The sequence below is a fragment of the Nelumbo lutea genome, chromosome 1, assembly GCF_056320005.1.
Source record: "Nelumbo lutea isolate HS-2025 chromosome 1, American lotus-T2T, whole genome shotgun sequence".
NCBI lineage: Eukaryota > Viridiplantae > Streptophyta > Magnoliopsida > Proteales > Nelumbonaceae > Nelumbo > Nelumbo lutea.
In genome coordinates, this window is record NC_142684.1 from 159,247,636 (window position 1) to 159,266,252 (window position 18,617).

General features: G+C 35.4%; 2 long non-coding RNA genes across 5 annotated transcripts; one reads left to right on the forward strand and one right to left on the reverse strand.

Annotated features, from left to right (window-relative positions):
• Positions 1 to 10,274: 10,274 nt before the first annotated feature.
• LOC148878681 (uncharacterized) lies at positions 10,275 to 14,066 on the reverse strand. 4 transcript variants are annotated; one of them, XR_016103410.1, is made up of 4 exons: positions 13,670 to 14,051; positions 11,244 to 11,513; positions 10,970 to 11,140; positions 10,275 to 10,666 (listed from the first exon to the last, which is right to left on the reverse strand). It is a non-coding gene; the product is annotated as an uncharacterized LOC148878681 (long non-coding RNA). The 4 variants fall into 4 exon arrangements; XR_016103403.1 differs by having other exon boundaries at positions 11,244 to 11,716; positions 13,670 to 13,975; XR_016103411.1 differs by lacking the exon at positions 10,970 to 11,140 and having other exon boundaries at positions 13,670 to 14,066.
• Positions 14,067 to 16,358: 2,292 nt separating this feature from the next.
• Positions 16,359 to 16,824, forward strand: LOC148878682 (uncharacterized). The gene is made up of 2 exons (XR_016103399.1): positions 16,359 to 16,480; positions 16,604 to 16,824. It is a non-coding gene; the product is annotated as an uncharacterized LOC148878682 (long non-coding RNA).
• Positions 16,825 to 18,617: the final 1,793 nt, after the last annotated feature.

Below are 18,617 nucleotides of genomic sequence, written 5' to 3' on the forward strand. Positions count from 1 at the left end.
GTAGTGGCAAGCATCTCGGCATATGCCATGTCATGCTCTCTCCTTTCCAAATCAGGTGTGTGATGGGACGACTAAAGCCCAAATAAAGTTATGGTGCGATGGTCAAGGCAACACTAGGAAAGTGAACTGGTTAAAATGGGAAGTCCTAAGTAGAAATAATAATGATGGAGGGTTGGGCTTTAGAGATCCAGGGTGTTTTTACAAAGCTATTTTGGCCAAGCAGGCTTTGAAACTCTGTATAGAAGAAAATAGTCTTTGGAGTAGTGTGATTAAGGCAAAATACCTAAAAAATGGAAGATTTCCTCAATGATAACTTACAAAACAAGGGTTATTGGGGCTGGCAATGACTACTAGCAGGAAGAGAGGTGTTGAAAGAAGGGACCTATTGGAAGGTTAGCTTGGGAGAGAATATCAAAATTTGGAGGGATTCTTGGGTCAAGGATCTTATAGATCAACACAATAAAAGCTAGAATCTATAAATGATCAGAGCAATTTTTTTCCGAAGAAATTAAAAATCAAATCACTAAAATTAATTTAGCTAACAAGAACTGGGAAGATAGATTAATTTGGAAAGGGAATTCCAGGGAATTCCTTTGGAAAATTCACAGTTAAATCAGCCTATTTCATTGCATTTTATTCAAAAAGCTAATGCCAAAAGATTTCCCACCCCCTAACTTACAAAGAGGTCATTTTTTGAAAGAAATTTGGAAAACAAGAATAGACCCAAAAATCAAACATGTCAATTTGAAGCGTGTTTGGAATGCTATGGATGTAAGAGAAAATTTAGTTAAAATAGGCTTAGTTCATTCCAATGCATGCCCCATATGTGGAAAAGAGCTTGAACATGTAATGCATGCCATGTTCTGGTGTGATCATGCAAAGAAAGTACGGTTTTGGTTTGGTTCCTTCTTGAATTACAAATCTGACTTTGTAGGGTTGTCCTTTGCAATATGGCTTGCATTTTGGGTTAGTTTGTGCAATAATTTTCCCACCCAAAAGGATGAAAAGTTAAATTTCTATATGCTTTTATTGTGGTTTATATATAAGAGCATAAATAAATTTATCTTTGATAATGAGAATGCTTATCCAAATGTGACACCAATAAAACTGAATAGGGAATGAAAGATGAAGATGAAGATTTTGCAACAATGATGGTGAAGTACTTCGCTAACTCCTAGCTCAAACCATCAAAACTCTTTTTGGAATGTTGGTCAAGAAAATGTTTTGAAAATCAACATAGATGCAAGCCTTATTAGTGATGGGAAGGCAATTTTTGGAGTTGCAATCAATAATCATTTTGGTGAGTGTAAAGCATTTATTTTTGGCCCGTGTGATGCATCCTCCCCCTTTTAAGCATAAGCCTTGGCATGCATCAAAAGCTTAAATTTGGCAAAGCAACACTTTTCTAGACCCTTTTGTGTTATAAATGATAACTTAACTCTAATTCAGTCATTTTCATCTCGAGAGATCTCTGCTACTCACAGGAGGCCTTTTTCTTTTGTAAAAACATAATTAGTGTTTGGGAATCTCTTAGGCTGAGTTTGGAAGAAGTACAAATGCAAATATGTAGTGTAAAACCTTATATTTTGTATGTATTTACACTATACATATTTGCGTACTCCTTCCAAACTGAGCCTAAGGTGTTGTTTTTCTTTTATGAAAAGGGAAGGGAATATACTAGCTCATAGAATAGCTAGAAAAATGGTTGACAAAATCATGTTTGTATACAGAGGCCATGCCTCGTTGATTAGCAAATTGACTGGAGTCACTGCTGATTCTATGTTATGGTTTCCAGTTTAATGAAGCTTAACCTAGTGTTACAAAAAAAAGGTCAGTGTATCATATATTATTTACAAGATAAAATAAACTAATTTTAATATAATATTTTTACATATTTCATGAAAAAAAGTAAAATGAAAAACATTAATCTTTAGACTATGAGTATTTAATAAAGACACAAACATACAAACTAACGAGGCCACAAATAAGTCCCATGTTATACTACCACGTTGACAAATAGTAACCTACAACTAGCCAAGCCGAGGATGACCCTATGGGTGTAGATGGATTGGACAACCCTTAGTTCAATTTTTGAATCAGAACATATTTGAGTCACCCCTATTCAATTCGAATGGATGGAATAATATATACGTATATGTATGTATCTATGTATTAATATATTTGATGGAGATAATTGAAAATTTACTTATATTTTTGTTTGTTTTTCTTTATATAAGCTTATATGATTTTTTTTTATTTTAACAATTTATTAGATTTTTCATAATTGGAAATGGATCGAGTCAAATTTAGATGTCCAACATTCTTAAATATTCAAATTCAAATCATTGTTTATGAGATCTGGTCAATACTTTGGGTCATATTGCATTTGATTTGATTATACCCTAATTCGAATCTGATCCAATCCGCTTTGATCCCTACGATGACTATCATGTAGCACGAGCCTATATGAATTAAGGAATTGTGATGTAGGGCACTTCCATACAGTTGAAAGGCTAACGTTGGTGCACATTACCTCTAAACAAGGGAGCTCCTTACCATATTCTCTATGATACATACAACACATACTTTATAATGGATTGGGCAATGATTGTGGAAGAGGATCACAATGACACCCTTCAACACCTATACAATGGCACAACATCCAATGTAAGATTCTCTTCACCTTTTTATACAACAGGGTAATATGTCCCCAAAAGTCAATAGAAAGAGATTCTCTTCACGTTCTATGTACCTTAAAACCCTCTAAGTCTTCTTATTCACTTATGCTATTCAACTTGTATGGCTAATACCAATTCATCCTAGCTAGGTAGGCCTAGTTGATCACTATACCCTCTTACTGAATTGAATGTCGAGGTGCTTTTTCTCAAGGAACCACATGAGGCCTCTATCTTATATATGCACAGGTCGTTTGACCAACTCAACTTGTCCAATTCATTACTTATCTGCTTGCTTGTCCACCTTAACTTGGATAGCATCCAAAACCATCATCCATAGTAGAAACAACATAAATATAGTGTACATGGACATATATGTTTAAATTGGATTATGTCATCATCGAATGGGGATAGATTTATATTTGATCCAATTATAAATGGGGTGAGTTTGGATCACTCTTAGGGGGATCTAATTCAAATTAATATTCAAGCAATCATATACCATTTGCAGCCCTATTAGCTCATACTAGAACCATAGCTCAACTATGGACCAAGGTCCAGTAATTATGGGCACAACATTGATATGAAACACATTAAAGTAGTTTTAGAAGTTATTGGGAATTTAAACATGAATCAGATATAGGAAATAATTTCAGGTTCCATTTATCCAACATAGCAATAACCCTGGAAATTCAAATAAGATAAAAGATACGTTTTATAGAAGGAGATCGGATTTAAAGTCAAGTAAACAAAATGGGTTTGATTTATAATACAATAAAAAAAAAGTTGCAACTAGCCAATTGGTATCATAAAAAGTGGTAGAGGTATTTATCAAAACTCACAAGGGGTTTTGATTGGTGAAAGTTCTTTTGATATTATGTTTTTCTGGTAGCATATATATTTCCTAATAAAATAGATAATAAAATATACGCAATTTGTGTTTTTAAGTTTTAGAGTAATATAATACTACATTTGTTGAAATTCCTTCACAAATGAGAATGGCATATATATGTAATCTAAACATAGCAAGAAGGCATCGGCAATTCCTTCACAACAATTCCATGGGGATGAAAATATTGCGAGCCCGAATCTCCTGCCCACGTCTATTGCAGCCACACATGGAGAACATCTCATCCTCTACATAGTATTATGTAGGGGGAGATGTTTCCAATTCATGGGGAGGGTGTATTGTGGGTAGGCATGGGCAAGAGATTTGGAATCAAATATTGCCACCATGTGACGATAAGGTTAATTGACAAAACTAGAGGACAAGTGGTATCAGTGTAATTTAGGTGTTTGGCTTAGAGAATTTACACAACATTGGAAATGAGGCCATTCAAAATTTCACAAATGCTCAACCCAAGACTACCTAGACTGTAGATATGATGGATGAAGGGTTGGTCAGCCTAATTATTGTCACAAGATGGTAAATCTAGTGTGATTTCATTCGTTGATCAAGCCATACTCATGCAAGTCGTTTGTATGAAACATTGGCATGTTCACTCATTATTGGTCATATAGTGAGATTCACATGTAGACTTGTTCACATGCCGGGTTTGGGCCGGGCTTTGCCTTTACACTAATAGAATATTTTAGGTTCGAGCCCGATCCTGAACCCAGCCAAAAGTTTGGGAAAAAATAGTTTTTTTTTTCTTTTTATTCAATTAAAAAAGTATTTTATTTAGATCAAAAGACCTTAAAACCCAAAAATAATAATGAAAAATCTCACTATTACTTGAAAAAAAAAAGAGAAGAAGAATAATAAAGAAAAAATATTATATATATTTTTATTATACAATACATTATCAAGTCGGGCTTAGACTTGGGCCAAGCTTTTTTCAGAAAGCCCGGGCCTAATGGGCCTGAAATTCTCTCCAAACCCAACTTAGGTCGGGCTAGACTAGGTCGATCCATCAAGCTACCTGGCCCATGAACAGGTCTATTCGCACGCCTGTGTTCATAGTATATCTCATCATGTCCCATCACTTCTCATGCATAGATGTCCTTTGGAAATCACTAATTGTCTACATTTAGTGGCCTCTATTGCCCAATAACTCCCCATGCGATACAATATTCAATTTAATTAAGTGACAAATTCATTAAAAAAGAAAAAGAAAAAACTCATAGTCTAGTCTAAAATATTATAGCTAGTAAAAACATTCAAAAAAAATGTAAAAAACAACAACAAAATAATCCATCAACAAACTACAAACCAATATAGTAATGAAGAAGATATTGACCCTGAATAGGAGAGGAGCTTTGTGAAGTCTCTATAAATGGTGCAAACCATAAGATTCCAACAAAGGAGGATGCCCAAACACTATAGTAATACCTACATTAGATTATAGAGCAAGTTGGTTGCCAAGGTCAACATATCTCAATCCATGACAACCAAATTGAAGTATTCCATTTCAATATTCTTGGGTTTGTTCCACACATGGAGCAATCTTAATGGAGAAGGAAGTTGTAAGGGACTAACATATATATTTGATGGTTGGAGAGCTATTGGAAGATAAGGGAATTAGGCCAAAGAAAAAGATTACAACATTTTGGATGAAAATGGAATTCAAGCAATCGACTACATCATAAGGTGTTACCGAGAAAAAAAAGAATATACAACATAAGAATGAAAGATTTTTAGTAAAAGGCAACTTATATATACCATGCTACAATATGGATGCAAATGAATTGGATCGGATTTGGTTCCAATCGGATCTGATAAGACTCTATTCGAATTTGAATACTATCGGTAAGTTGGATGTTCGGATCTGATATGATCTAATTTGTTTTCTTTAAATTTTAATAAATTATTAAAAGAAAACTAAAATGTACTAATTTAAATAAAGTAAAAAAAAATACAATGGTTTTTAATTATTTTATATCCGTATGATGGATTCCAATTATCACTTTGGATCATTTTTAGATTCTATTATTGACTTTGTTGTGAGTTGAACTTTATGAGATTGATTTATAATAAATAAGTTTAATTAAATAATTCTAAATAAAAAACAATCAATTGATAGTGACTCGATTGGTAAATTTTCTACTTCTCTTGCTAGTTGTAACAAAAACTTGAGATCAAATGCCTTTGACGATAGGGTTAGGGGTGATTGCCCCCCTTCAAAACTATCACTAGGGTTGGAGGGATTATAGGGATGGATTGGGACTGGATCTAGTAGGCACAACAAATAAAGTATGCTCTATCTTTTATCTTTTTTAAGGGTAGGTTGGTGGGAGTTTCAGCCCCTTACAAGATTGCCCCCGCAATATCCCACAGTACATCCCCGTTGTGTATTGGGAACATCTCCCAATGATAATATTAGAAATGATGATGTCATTAGCGGGGGGATGTGATGTGGAACGTTTGGCGGGGGGGGGGCTGATTTGATCTCGACTAGGGGTATTTTTAAGGGACAGGTGTCAAAAAATTTTCAAAATACTCTTTGAACATGCGTACAATGCTATACCTTCTTGATATGGACTAGAATAGACTACCCCCACTAGATGAAAAATATGGGGAATACAACATCCACTTTTGCTTAGTGTGCAACTTGGGTTGGCCTTGATTAGCTTTTACATTCCTTAGGGTTGGGCCTTTAACATGAAAGCTCAACCTAGCCCAATCCAAGTTCTTCTTATTCTTCTTTCGTCTCTTTGGGCTACATAATGGTGGGGTATACCACCCCTTAACCTATTCCAAGTCGAGAACAGATTCAATAATGTTTTCAAAACCAGATTGAACCAAAAAAATCGGAAACCCATTTTACCGCAAAACCACTATTTGGCAAAAAACTATTGATTTGGTCAGTGAATCATTGACTCGAGGGGTCAAACCATTCGACCTGGGAATGGTTGTTGGCTATTTTTTGGGTTCTTTTAAAATTTATATTTTTTATTGTCATTGCGGGCCATCCATTTGGACCAAACAATCAAACCATTTGACATAGGAATCGGACCCATAACAGTTCCCTGTCTGGTCAATTTTTAAAAACCTTGAGATTCAATCTTTACAACATGGTTTTTAAAACCAGACCGAACTAGACGATTGGATCGAAAAAAGCTAGATTCAGTCAGATGACCGGTCCCATTTTTCCCCAAAACTGAATTTTCTCCAAAAATAGTTGATTTTGGTTAGCAAACTGCTGAATCAGGCAGTTAGTCATTTGAACAGTTTTGACCATCTTTTATTTTGTTTATTTTTTATTAGAATGGGCCGATCGTTCAGTTCAAATAGTTGGACCATTCGACCCGGTAACCAGACCCCTAAACGGTTTGGTCTCTAGGTCGGTTTTAAAAACCATGACAAAACCGTGCTCACACTATTTTCAGTCTTTTAGAGCTATGCATAGAAAATATATTTTTATTTGTATTTTTTCATTTCATTTTTTTTTCACGGAAAGATATTCCCGGTGCAAGGGAATGTGCAAACGGTGTGAACACAGTATTGTGAGGACCAAATCCTATTGGGATATGCTCATTACAAATGGGCACCTTACAAGGGCTCACATTTTGTACACCTGTGGGTGCACTGGACGAGTGCACCCGCGAATAGCATCTCGACATGTCGACTGGGGTAATGTTAACGTTCAAATGCACGTCAACACGGTCTGCTCTAGTTCTTGGGGAAATGAACCGGTTTGCATAAACATGAATTGGTCGAGTGTTCAATCAAAACCCCCCTTTTTTCTCCAATTCCTTCGGCTATGTGCATAGTTCCTTCACCCCTTTCCCTTTCTCTCCACCGAACCCTGCCCCATACAAAACCCTTGTCCATCAGCGGCGATAGAGCGCCAATGGCGAACCGACAACGATAGAGCTCTGGTGGTGAACCGACAGCAACAGAGCTCCGACGATGACATATCATTATTCACTTCTTCTTCGGCTCTCTCTTCTTCTTCTTCTTTCTATTTCTCTCTCTTAATATTTCAAAAAGAAAGAACCACACACATAAACTAGAACATAACAAATTGATAACTTTCCATTGTGTTAATATATCCACTTATTTTGTGTTATTTTCAAGAGAGAAGAACAGTAAAGCGTTCCATGTTCTAACAATAGAATCTGCTCGGCTCCACTTCACCAAAACCTTCTTCTTTCTTCCTTTTCTTTTCAACTTACGTTTTCAGGGAAGATTAGTTTCATCATTGTTTTCCAATCGAAGTTTATTTACAAATCTAAAATCTCACTGTCGATAAGAGAAAATGACAAAGGTAGAGAGAAGCAGAGGGAATATAAACAGAAAACCTGAGAGATTGATTTTTATGCTTGCTATTTATTGGCTGAAGGAGAACAATGCCAGTAAGTAATTCTATTGTGTGCACAATGTTCTTTTCTTATATCGATCTCTTATGACTTTAAGAAAACTAGATCCAGCAACCCCTATAGAATAAGTTTCTTCAAGCATCTTGGAAGAATTACGAGCTGACTATATTGCTTGTGTCTCATCATAAAAAATACTCAAAGCATGAACGTATTCTCCATTCTGAAAGAAAGTGGATTAGATTTTGAATTAAAAAAATAAAACCATATGCATGCAGGGGTTGTAGTAGATGAATATAATAAGGAAAAGATAACATACAACTCTCTGAAATAGTTGAATATAATAAGGAAAATCAAACCATATGCATACAACTCTCTAAAGGAGTCAGTTTCTTCAGCCACGTGTTCCATTTTTCTATATGTCTCTATCTGTATGATTTTCTTTAAATAAAAAATGTATATAAATAAGAGAATTTAGTCATAGATTTATTTTTATGTCTCTATGTCTCTATTTGGTAGAAAAATTCTTACAACTTTATGCAAATTCCCCATTTTTTTTTCTACCAGCAAGAAGGCACAAGTTTTCAGTACACGTGTGATCATCCATCGTATAAAGACTTGAAATATAGTCCAATGTTTTGTGATTATGGAAGGAGTTACATAATTCGAGTATCAAAAACACCTCAAAATTGGGACAAGTTGTTTTACACATTTCTTGTAAAAGTTGCAAGTGAAATAACACATTTTCATATTCTATGTATGTTAATAATGACAATTGAATGATTTTATATCTAGTATGTTGTGTCTATCTAGGCAAACAAATATGATGGTAAGCAATGTGATTATTTTGTGTGGGCAGTTCCTGAAGGGGTTGATTATGATGGCATTTCAAACATGCATAATCAAGATCTAGAAAACCGAATTGATGAGCTTTGACAAGTCAGTGGCTAATATGGATGGTCGCTTGAAGATACTGGAATCATTGATATCTTCCCACCAAATACATACTGATGGGATGAAAATGACACATTTTTTAATTATTGTTTTTATGATTGAGTTTATTTTAGTGTATATGCAAAGGAATTAATCCCAACATTACCTATAACCCTTACTCATGAACCATTAATGGCATATGTGAAACAATTTTTAGTTTTTGATTAAGCACTAATGTGGATGGACACCAGCAAAATATTTAGTTGTTTGTACCTTGGTCATACTAATATTTTTTTACATGACAGAGAACTAAAAATGAGTACAGATCGACAGGCCACAAGCCCACAATGCATTGCTAGCCACATGAGCATGTCTGACCCAAAAGCCATTTTCACACATACTGATACAGGCCCGAGTTTGTTACTTGGGCAAAGTTTGTGAAAATTTATTGATTTGGTCAACTTTAGAAAAAAGTAATAAAAAATGAAAGGCTAATATCATTTGGGAAATACAAAGCTGGTGTCATTTGAAACTCGAATGCATAGCTAAATAGAAAATAGGAGGGTCCTTTACCTGGTGGATAGCAGAAATCGGCTGCACAATCCCTACATATAGTAGAAATAAGGAAGCAAATTCCCAAATTCACTCGATTAAAACACTTTTTTTTTGTGCTAGGTGGATAGCAAAAATCGGCTGCACAATCCCTACATATAGTAGAAATAATGAAGTAAATTCCAAAATTCACTCGATTAAAACACATTTTTTTTTGTGCTAACAGAACAGATTATGTGCCAAATCCTGATTCACTGAATTCTACTTCATTGAGAAGTGGAGTTGAATTCAATTTACTCTAAGTCCCTAAGATTAATTAGGATTGAACAACTCTTCTACAAAGTGTAATTAAGTCGGAGTTGGTCCAAGTAACAATTTTTACAGGATATTTCATAAAGTGGCAATAAAACTTTTTGTTTTTCTCTTTTGGTAGACATTGTAATTCAAAGTTAGGATAAAAGTGATGTGGATACAGACATCGATCATGTATTTGTCCAACCAGGAATCTCCTTTTCAAATAGTTTATCTAAACTGTCACAGGAGCCTTAATTTCTAGTTTTGAAACTTGCAACCACATAACAAAGAATTATTGTCATTGTTCTTGTTTGGACTTGGAATGAAAGTGTGCTTGCTTCCCTACAGTTCTTCTAGTGGTCTCACTGTTCATGATTTCCAATTTTTAAAGATTTATTTTATAATGACGTAGAAAGATAACTAACTAAAGAAAACTTTATACAAATAACTTAAACTCTCCACGTTTAATTTGTCATAGTACATGTTGCATGTATTTTCCACTAGTACTTATTAGTGGAAACTCTTGCTTTCTAATAGTGATACAAATACAGTGTTTTCTGCTTGACCGAACCGGAAAATTCATGGTTCCGAACCAATAAGTTCTTGTTTCAGTGTTTTCTACACCAGATCAAGTGTTTTCCACTAGTACTTATTTGTAAGAATGCCATTATGTGGCCATGCATTCATCTATAACAATTTGATTTTTTCTTAGAAATCAATAAACCATGAAGATTGGTCCTCATATCTCCACATTTTCAATATTGGCTTGATTTTAGCAAAATCTCTAGGCATAATAGTATCAATAGATCTAAAGCTATTCAAACTTTCAAATTCACTTAATATGTCAACTTGTCAAGACATTGACGACCAACATTCACTTCTTGTTTCTTCAGTACAAGAACAAGACACTTGCAATGATGAACACAATAGCTGCTCACGCTCCCACGAAAGCCCTGTTTCAACAAACATTCCAAACAATAATTGTCACTTAACTGAATATTTCAAAGAAGAAAATGAACTAAATCCATTTTGGACTTTGTTGCAAGACTAAGACACAAATTCTCACAAATTATAATAACTTTTCACAAATTCTTTAGAATGGTCTTATTGCCTATCTTGAGATGTTGGTTGGTATCCTCCAAAACACTTGTTTTGTGAATCTATAACATTTTCCTACAACAAATATGAAAAATGTTGAATCATTTTAAAAAAACTTATTTTATCTTCACAACTTTTATATTTAACTCCATACATACTTGGCTTGTTTGTTGTTGAAATGTGCCTTAAGCATGTAGGAAGTCCATCATGTTGATAGGGTTCTGGGATGCAAATTGATTAAGATCTACGGTATCTGCCAATCTAATGGTGACATATGGTTGACATGTTCTATCTAATTGAAGCATGCTTGGACCAACACCATGTGATTCCTATCATATGAGAAATGACATATACATAAATAAATAAACTATAACCAAAAAATATATATTAGTAAAAATAGCTACAAAATGCACAAATGAGTTAGGATAATACCGAAGTAAGATGTACCAAAGGTTGGATTTCAACTGTCGAAGCAGCTGGATTTTGTGGTTGGAGTCGGGATTCTTTTTTACCTTTCTTTTTTTTTCCTCAAACGGCTACTTTATTTTGCCACCACGACTAGTCTTGCCACTATTAGACTTCTTTGCAAATCCTGCCACCTTGCGTGTGAGATCATGAACCGGTATTGCAATATGAATTCTGTTAGTGTTCCCTTCCTTTTGTGAATTAACAGCATCACCTAGTTGACAAGATTCTTGTTGACTGCCATATTGTAGATATGCATCCAAATCATCTTCGACATTAAGAGAATGAGCAGTCTGTGCATTAGCTAAAACATCTGCTTTTATTATTTTATCAACTCCATTACGAATCTTTTCGAACACCTTCAATGCAAATTGATAAGCTTTTTCATTTTTTGCAGCTCGGTTAGATATGTCTCGTGAAACCCTTACCAGTTTAGTTGCCTTCATAGTATATCCATGGTTAGGATCAAGATTAATTGCACAACCATGATAGTCTATTGCAATCTCATCTTTTGCCTCTCTTGTCCATTGTTTTAATATGTATCGAGATGGAATATGCATTACCCTATCTTTATAAAGCATCCTCAATGCATGAGAACAAAGCAACACTTTAAACTCAAAATTTCTACAACTATATGAAACTAATAAATCCAATGGTGAAAATAATACATCATGCGCATTTTTTCCATACATGCTTATAGAAGTCTTGACCCCTTCATCAATCTCAATTTTGTTGTCTATAAAGCAAACCATAGAGTTGTGGTACCCCTTCTCGAATTCTTTGAAAATTGTGGGGGTATTAACCATAACAGATTGTTCAAGAATTGGTAACCATATGCTCAAATGGGGTTTGCTCTTAATCATCTTAAAATCCATCTCTAATTCCTTTTGGTGTTTATCTTCACAATCCTTTCAAAGTGTTCTAAGAATCAAGATATATTTAGTGATGATTTCAAATAACCCCTCAATAAGTAGGATCTCCCATAAACCAATGCCCACTTTTATTTTAGCTCAAATAATCATTTCAACCATGTATTTTCTTTCAAACCATATTGATAAAGCATTTCTTCCCATGCCTTTAGAAATTCATCATCTTCTTCGTAGTCATATATCAAATTGCTGATATCTTTCTTGAATGTCTTGGAAACACAAAATACATTTGGCAAGTGTTTAACTACATTCTGATAAATGTGCCAGATACAAAGGCGATGATTAACCTTTGGGAAAACATGTTGAATGATTAACCTTTGGGAAAACTGTTATTGGTATTTTGCCACCCATTGCATTCAAGAAGGCTTAAAAAACCCACTTAAATGATTCAACAGTCTCATCGTACATTAATGCAGCACCAAATAGTACTGTTTTCCTATGATGATTAATACAAACAAATGGTGCAAATGGTTGATGATCCTGATTGGTTCTGAAGGTGGTACCAAAGCAGATTACATCACCAAAAAAATGATAATAGTTAGTCCTTTGAATATTCTCTTTTCATTAATTAAGTCTTTTGGATACCATTTGAGTATCCAAAAGAAAACAAAAACTTGAGGCACCAAGTTATGCAGCAACAACTGCTAATGGTAGAGTTGACCGTAGTTGATGCAGTCCCTTGTCTTCAAACTATGCACATTTTGCATCCCGGAAATTAATGAAAAACATGCACCCTCCAACCACCTTAAACCAGAACCACACTCTCAAAAGAAATAACCCTCTTCTTGCCTATGTTCTCTTTCATACAAAATGGGGATAACATCATTTTACTTCTCACAAACAAACACGACAAAGCCAAACCTAAAGCAAAAATAAACAAAAATTTGCATTCAACACCTATATTTGCACTCTCATGCATTTACTCCAGTGCTAGTGAAAAATTGCATTGCAAACAAACAAAGCTTAATTAACACTAAAGCCCATTCAAAAAGTTAGCCACTGTACAAGGGACCTAAACTCAAAAAGTGAGAGAATTGTAAGGACTACAATCATTCATCTGAATGAGGAAATTCTTATAAATCCTTCACCATGCAACTCATAAATGTTGACCTCAAAGATGCTAACTGTTTGCCTGGTTCCTTGGTAATATTGACACAACTTAATGCATGAAAGTAACACAAAATAAGTGGATAAATTGACACAACGGAAAGTTATCAATCTGTTATGTTCCAGTTTTTGTGTTCGTCTGCATGTATGACTCTGTATGTGTGTGGTTCTTTCTTTTTTTCTAAAATATTAAGATAGAAAAACAGAAATATAGATCCACGCTCACGAGACGAATCTCCGGACTAGTGAGGGATTAAATTAAAAACAAGGCAGAGGTTATATTTTATTTATTTTTAAAAACTCTAGAGCTAATTTTACTTATGAGATAATAAGGATTCTAAAGACATTCGGTTTTACCTGCTTGTCGTTTTGATAGGAGCTACACTAGAGAAAACGAAGAAGAAGAATAAGAAAGAGCCGAAGAAGAAACGAAGGATGATATGTCACTATCAATTCGCCGCCAAAGATCTATCGCCATCGGTTCGCCACCGACGCTCTTTTGTTGCCGATGGACAAGGGTTTTTGTATGGGGTAGGATCCGGTGGAGAGAAAGGGAAAGGGGTACAGGAACTACGCACATAGTCAAAGGAACTAGAAAAAAAGGGGGTTCTGATTGAACACTCGATTGGTTCGTGTTTATGCAAATTGATTCATTTTTTCGAGAATCGAAACAGATTGCATTGACACGCATTTAAACGTTTACGTTACCCTAGTCGACGTATCGCCATTCGCGGGTGCACTCATCGGTTTGGTGGTGCGGCTTGTCTGTTACATGTTGAATTGGTATTAACACAGTGTGAAAAGAAAACGATGCTGTTTGAACGGTTAAGATGAACAAGAAATGCTAACTCTTGGTCTAAATATGGTATTACCAATACACCGAATCATTTCACCGCATTGGGGATAAAAGGCGAGGGAGGGCAGGTGCTAGGGTTTCGGCGAGGGAGTTGAGTTCGAAGACATCGTCGCTCAGACAACCTTTACCGCCAAGGGGCGACCTATAGAGAACACAACGGCAAAAAAGACTATGGCAAGTCCGTTTCCAACCCTCTCTTCCAGAAACCCCAACTCTAGACTTAGTTCGTCTTCTTTTAATCATAGATCTTGTTAACTCTGTTTTATTTTTCAATTAATTGTTTAGTAATTGAAACAGGGCAAAGGCACGGCAAGTTTTGGGAAGAGAAGGAACAAGACTGATACGCTGTGTCAGCGTTGTGGTCGACGCAGCTATCACCTCCAGAAGAGCTGTTGCGCTGCTTGTGGATTTCCCGCCGCTAGTCTGCGCAAATGTATGCAATCCAGTCTTAGTTTCTGATGCATTTTTTTTCTTATTTAATTTATTTGAATCAGTGTTGTTTCTTTATTTGACGCCTGGCGCACAAACCAAAATGTCCCCCTTACAGGTGCTTCTTTAAAGTTTCTACGGATAATACCCCCCGCATCCCGCATTTAAATGGATTCGGGTGCAGAGTATAAGTTAAAAATAAAAACAAGGAAAGTGAACTAATACCCACTTTATCAGAAATTCTATTTGAACATTGTAAACATGATATCAAACCACCAGAAGAAAACATGTTTTTGGAGGATCAAACCAGAAATTTAATGGCTCGTTTTTTGTTTCAGTTATAGAAACAAGAAATACATTTCATAGCTAAGTTCATTCTTTTACTGTGTTTTTGTTTCAAGAACCAATGTCTTTTCAAACCAGGTGTGAAATCGTTTATAGAACTGATAAGAAAATCACGCTTGAGAGCACCCCTTATCTGTTTATTTGATTTGGGATTTACGTAGATGATGCCTTTGAGTCCAGGGAGTGTCTGCATGTGGTGTGATTGCTCGGGGTGGGGTAATATGGAGCTGTAACTGGGTTGTTTTTGTACTTTCTTATCTACATGAGTACACGACTTCTACCATTGGCCAAGTGAAAGAATTTGGTAGCTGTGACTATCTAATTGAATTGATAACATGGCATATGATATGCCCAAGATTGACCCAATTAATTCCAACCTGGCATTGGTGAATTATCAATTTAATCAACATGAGTCATCATTGTTGATGTTTCTAGCTTCTTATATTGGTCGTTGATACTACAGTAGAGTTGCCAAGGGGCTAAGTTGATTGCATTGAGTATCGACTGCTTTGATGATATAAAATTTTGGGTGAGGGCATTTTTTTGGTAGAGAAGACTCACATCAAAGATAACAAACCAGAAAAGAAAACACACAAAGCAACATAATGGAGAAAATTAAGGGGGTGGGAGGATCTCCTATCCTCAGCACGAGCATGATCAGAACTCAGAACTGGAACAAGCCACTTGGGCCTGGGGGTGGGGGGTGGGGGTGAACCAATCATCAACAGCGCCTTTTGAAGCCAAGAGATGTGCCGCCCCATTAGCTTGCCATCCTGCAAAACTGAAACCTGGGATAGATATCAGCAATACCATAATTATCATACAGCAAAGGCCACACCAGAGGAGAACAATCAAAGGATCTTTTGTTCAAACCATTAACAAAGAGAGAGGGAGTCACAAGGTGATGAGGCTTTTTGGGGAAGCATGCCATTTGAGTGGTGATATTGTAAACTGAATAGATTTCACTGGAGAATATAGTTGATGTAGTTGTAGTTGTCTAGATCCTTTATTTTGGCTTCTTATTTTCAGATTGAAGCTAGTTGGGGCAAACCTGCACTTGGAATTATTACTATATAAAATGGATACCCACTTTTTCTTTCATTATCAAATTAGCAACTACAGAATACTATAATATATATAAAATAAAAATTACGACAGAGAGTAAGTAAAAGAGAAAAGAAAAGGTATGTAGCTGTTGCTGTATTTAATGTAAAAAAGAGAGTAGAAAGGGCAAAAGAAAAAAAAAACCTTTTTGTACTGTACAAGTTTCCTTACCTTTCCCCATCTTTTCTTTCAAACCAAACACAGCCTTGGTTTCTCTTGTTGTGAAGGTTACAAAACTGGGGTATCTTATTTTTATTTTTAAATTGGTAACATATCATGTTGCAAACTTGGTTATTGGGGTTCTATTTTCTAATTAGCTTGAGAAATGAGATAATTGGAGTGTGAAGTCCCTAAGAAGAAAGACGACTGGCACAGGAAGGATGAGGTATCTTTGTCATGTGTGTCTCAAAGATTCAGAAGCAACTTCAGAGAATGTATGATCTGATTATCTCCCATTGTCACAAGAAATGATCATCTTATGGTTCATGTTTATTTTACCTTTTTTATTTTTGGTTTGCTGTGCTTGTATTTTAAAGATCGTTCACGCATCTATATAGGAACTGAAGCAACTCCAAGGAAGAAAGGTGCTGCAGCAGCCAGTTGATCATTGGCAGAGGAGCCAGTACAATTGACACGGGTTCTTTTGTGGAATATTCCGTTTTCATGAGGACCTCTTTTTCATCTTTTATTGTCCTCAAGTGGTTACACTCAGTTGTTAATAATGTATAAGTTGCAGCTTTTTATAATGTGATACATTGATTCAGTAGACTTATGGGCAGACCCAAGGTTGTAATTGACTCGTTCAGCTTTGCCTAGGAACTACGAAACTTATGGTTTGGAGGGTGTTCGGTAGTGTGGATGATAAATTGGTGGGTGTGGACTGGTCTAGTTCACACCACACCTTGTGGCAGAGATCAATCCACATCACACTATAGTCCACACACAGTGGCATTTTGTATGCGTGGTGTGGGTCGGTTCATACCACACTTTTTGATTTAATGTATCTCATATACATTTTATGAATGATATATATACAATTAATCATAAATAGTTAATTTTTACATTTTATGTGATAAATCAATTGAAAAATGCATCAATGAATTAATATTAACCGATAAATATTTTTTTTATAAAAATAATAGTAAAATAATTTAAAAATTAAAAAATTAAAAATATTATTTTATTGATAAAAACATTAAAATTAAGTAAAATAATTAACATTTTATTGACAAGAATATTAAGATAATGTTATTTTAAGCTCATTTTAGAACCATTGTTTAGAAAAATGGCAATAAGATCTCATTCTGTAATCTTTTTAACTAATGGGTTTGAACCATTCAAGCCAAATGATCATACTATTGAAGTTTAACCATAGGTAGAGATCTTCAGCTGCCGGTGGCGACTTCCAATGGTAAAATGATAAATGGAGTAGGGTTTTGGGGGAGTGAGGCATGGGATCAAACTTAAATCGTGGAACAAAACAAACCATGTGAAATTGTCATGGTTGAGAAATTGGGGTACGGATAGGGCTGGTCCTTGATATAGTGTGCACTGGTCCCGTCCATGACCAGTCGAACACCGTGTTTGTCCCGTGGCATAGACTGAAATGGTCCATCCATGAGATTTATACGGTGCCATACACGACCTTAATTAGGGAAGTATTGTACGAAAGACGTACAATGCAAAGTTCTTTTGCTGTGAGAAAACAATGTTTTATTTGATCTCTTCTATCACCTATTTTGCTTCTAGTTATTAATACTATTCTTGTTTAAGGTATATTTATCGTTTCCATGGGTGCAATACTAAAGAGGGTTATTACACTACGATATACACAAGTTCGTGAATCATGTAGGAAACCAGATAGGATGATCCAGTAGACTGAAAGGGTCTCGTGTTTGCTTCATCACCCTCACTTTAGCCCTTGGGTTGCAATTTGCAAATCTGATCTCAACGGCACAACCGCACAACCTTGTTTTGACTTATGATGTCATGTGGACAGCAGGGCTGTTCTTTGGGGAGAAAAAATCGGCTGTCTACGTTTGACGACCTCTGCTATCTACAGGGTTAACATAAGTTTTTAAGTGGTTTATTTTTACGGGCTTGAATCTGAGGTTGACTGACATAAGCTGCAAGTTATTTGAATTGAAATCGTTCAACGTGATTAAGAGGGGGCATCCTTGGCCTTATAATTGATCCTTTCCTATGCATCCTCCAACGAGGATCCGCGGTACTAGTTTGAGTCGAAAAATCCAAGTTTTGGTGGTAATACAAGAAAAGTATAATTAATTTGGTATTTGGAATCATGGACATTTATTGAATAAACAAAGTTATATAGGTGTTATTGAATAAAAATCCAAGCATTGACTTATGTGCATGTCAATCGTTTAATTAAGTTTTATTTTAACGTTTCCTCCAATGGATTTTCTTATGTAGTGCCTAATGGCGCCTAATTATGAATAAACAGATTTATTATACAAACGTTTAGTGATCCAAACACATAATAAATTTTTACAGATTGAAATTTTATGTTTTAGGTCGTGCATTACAAGTGAGGTGCACTTTCATGTAAAT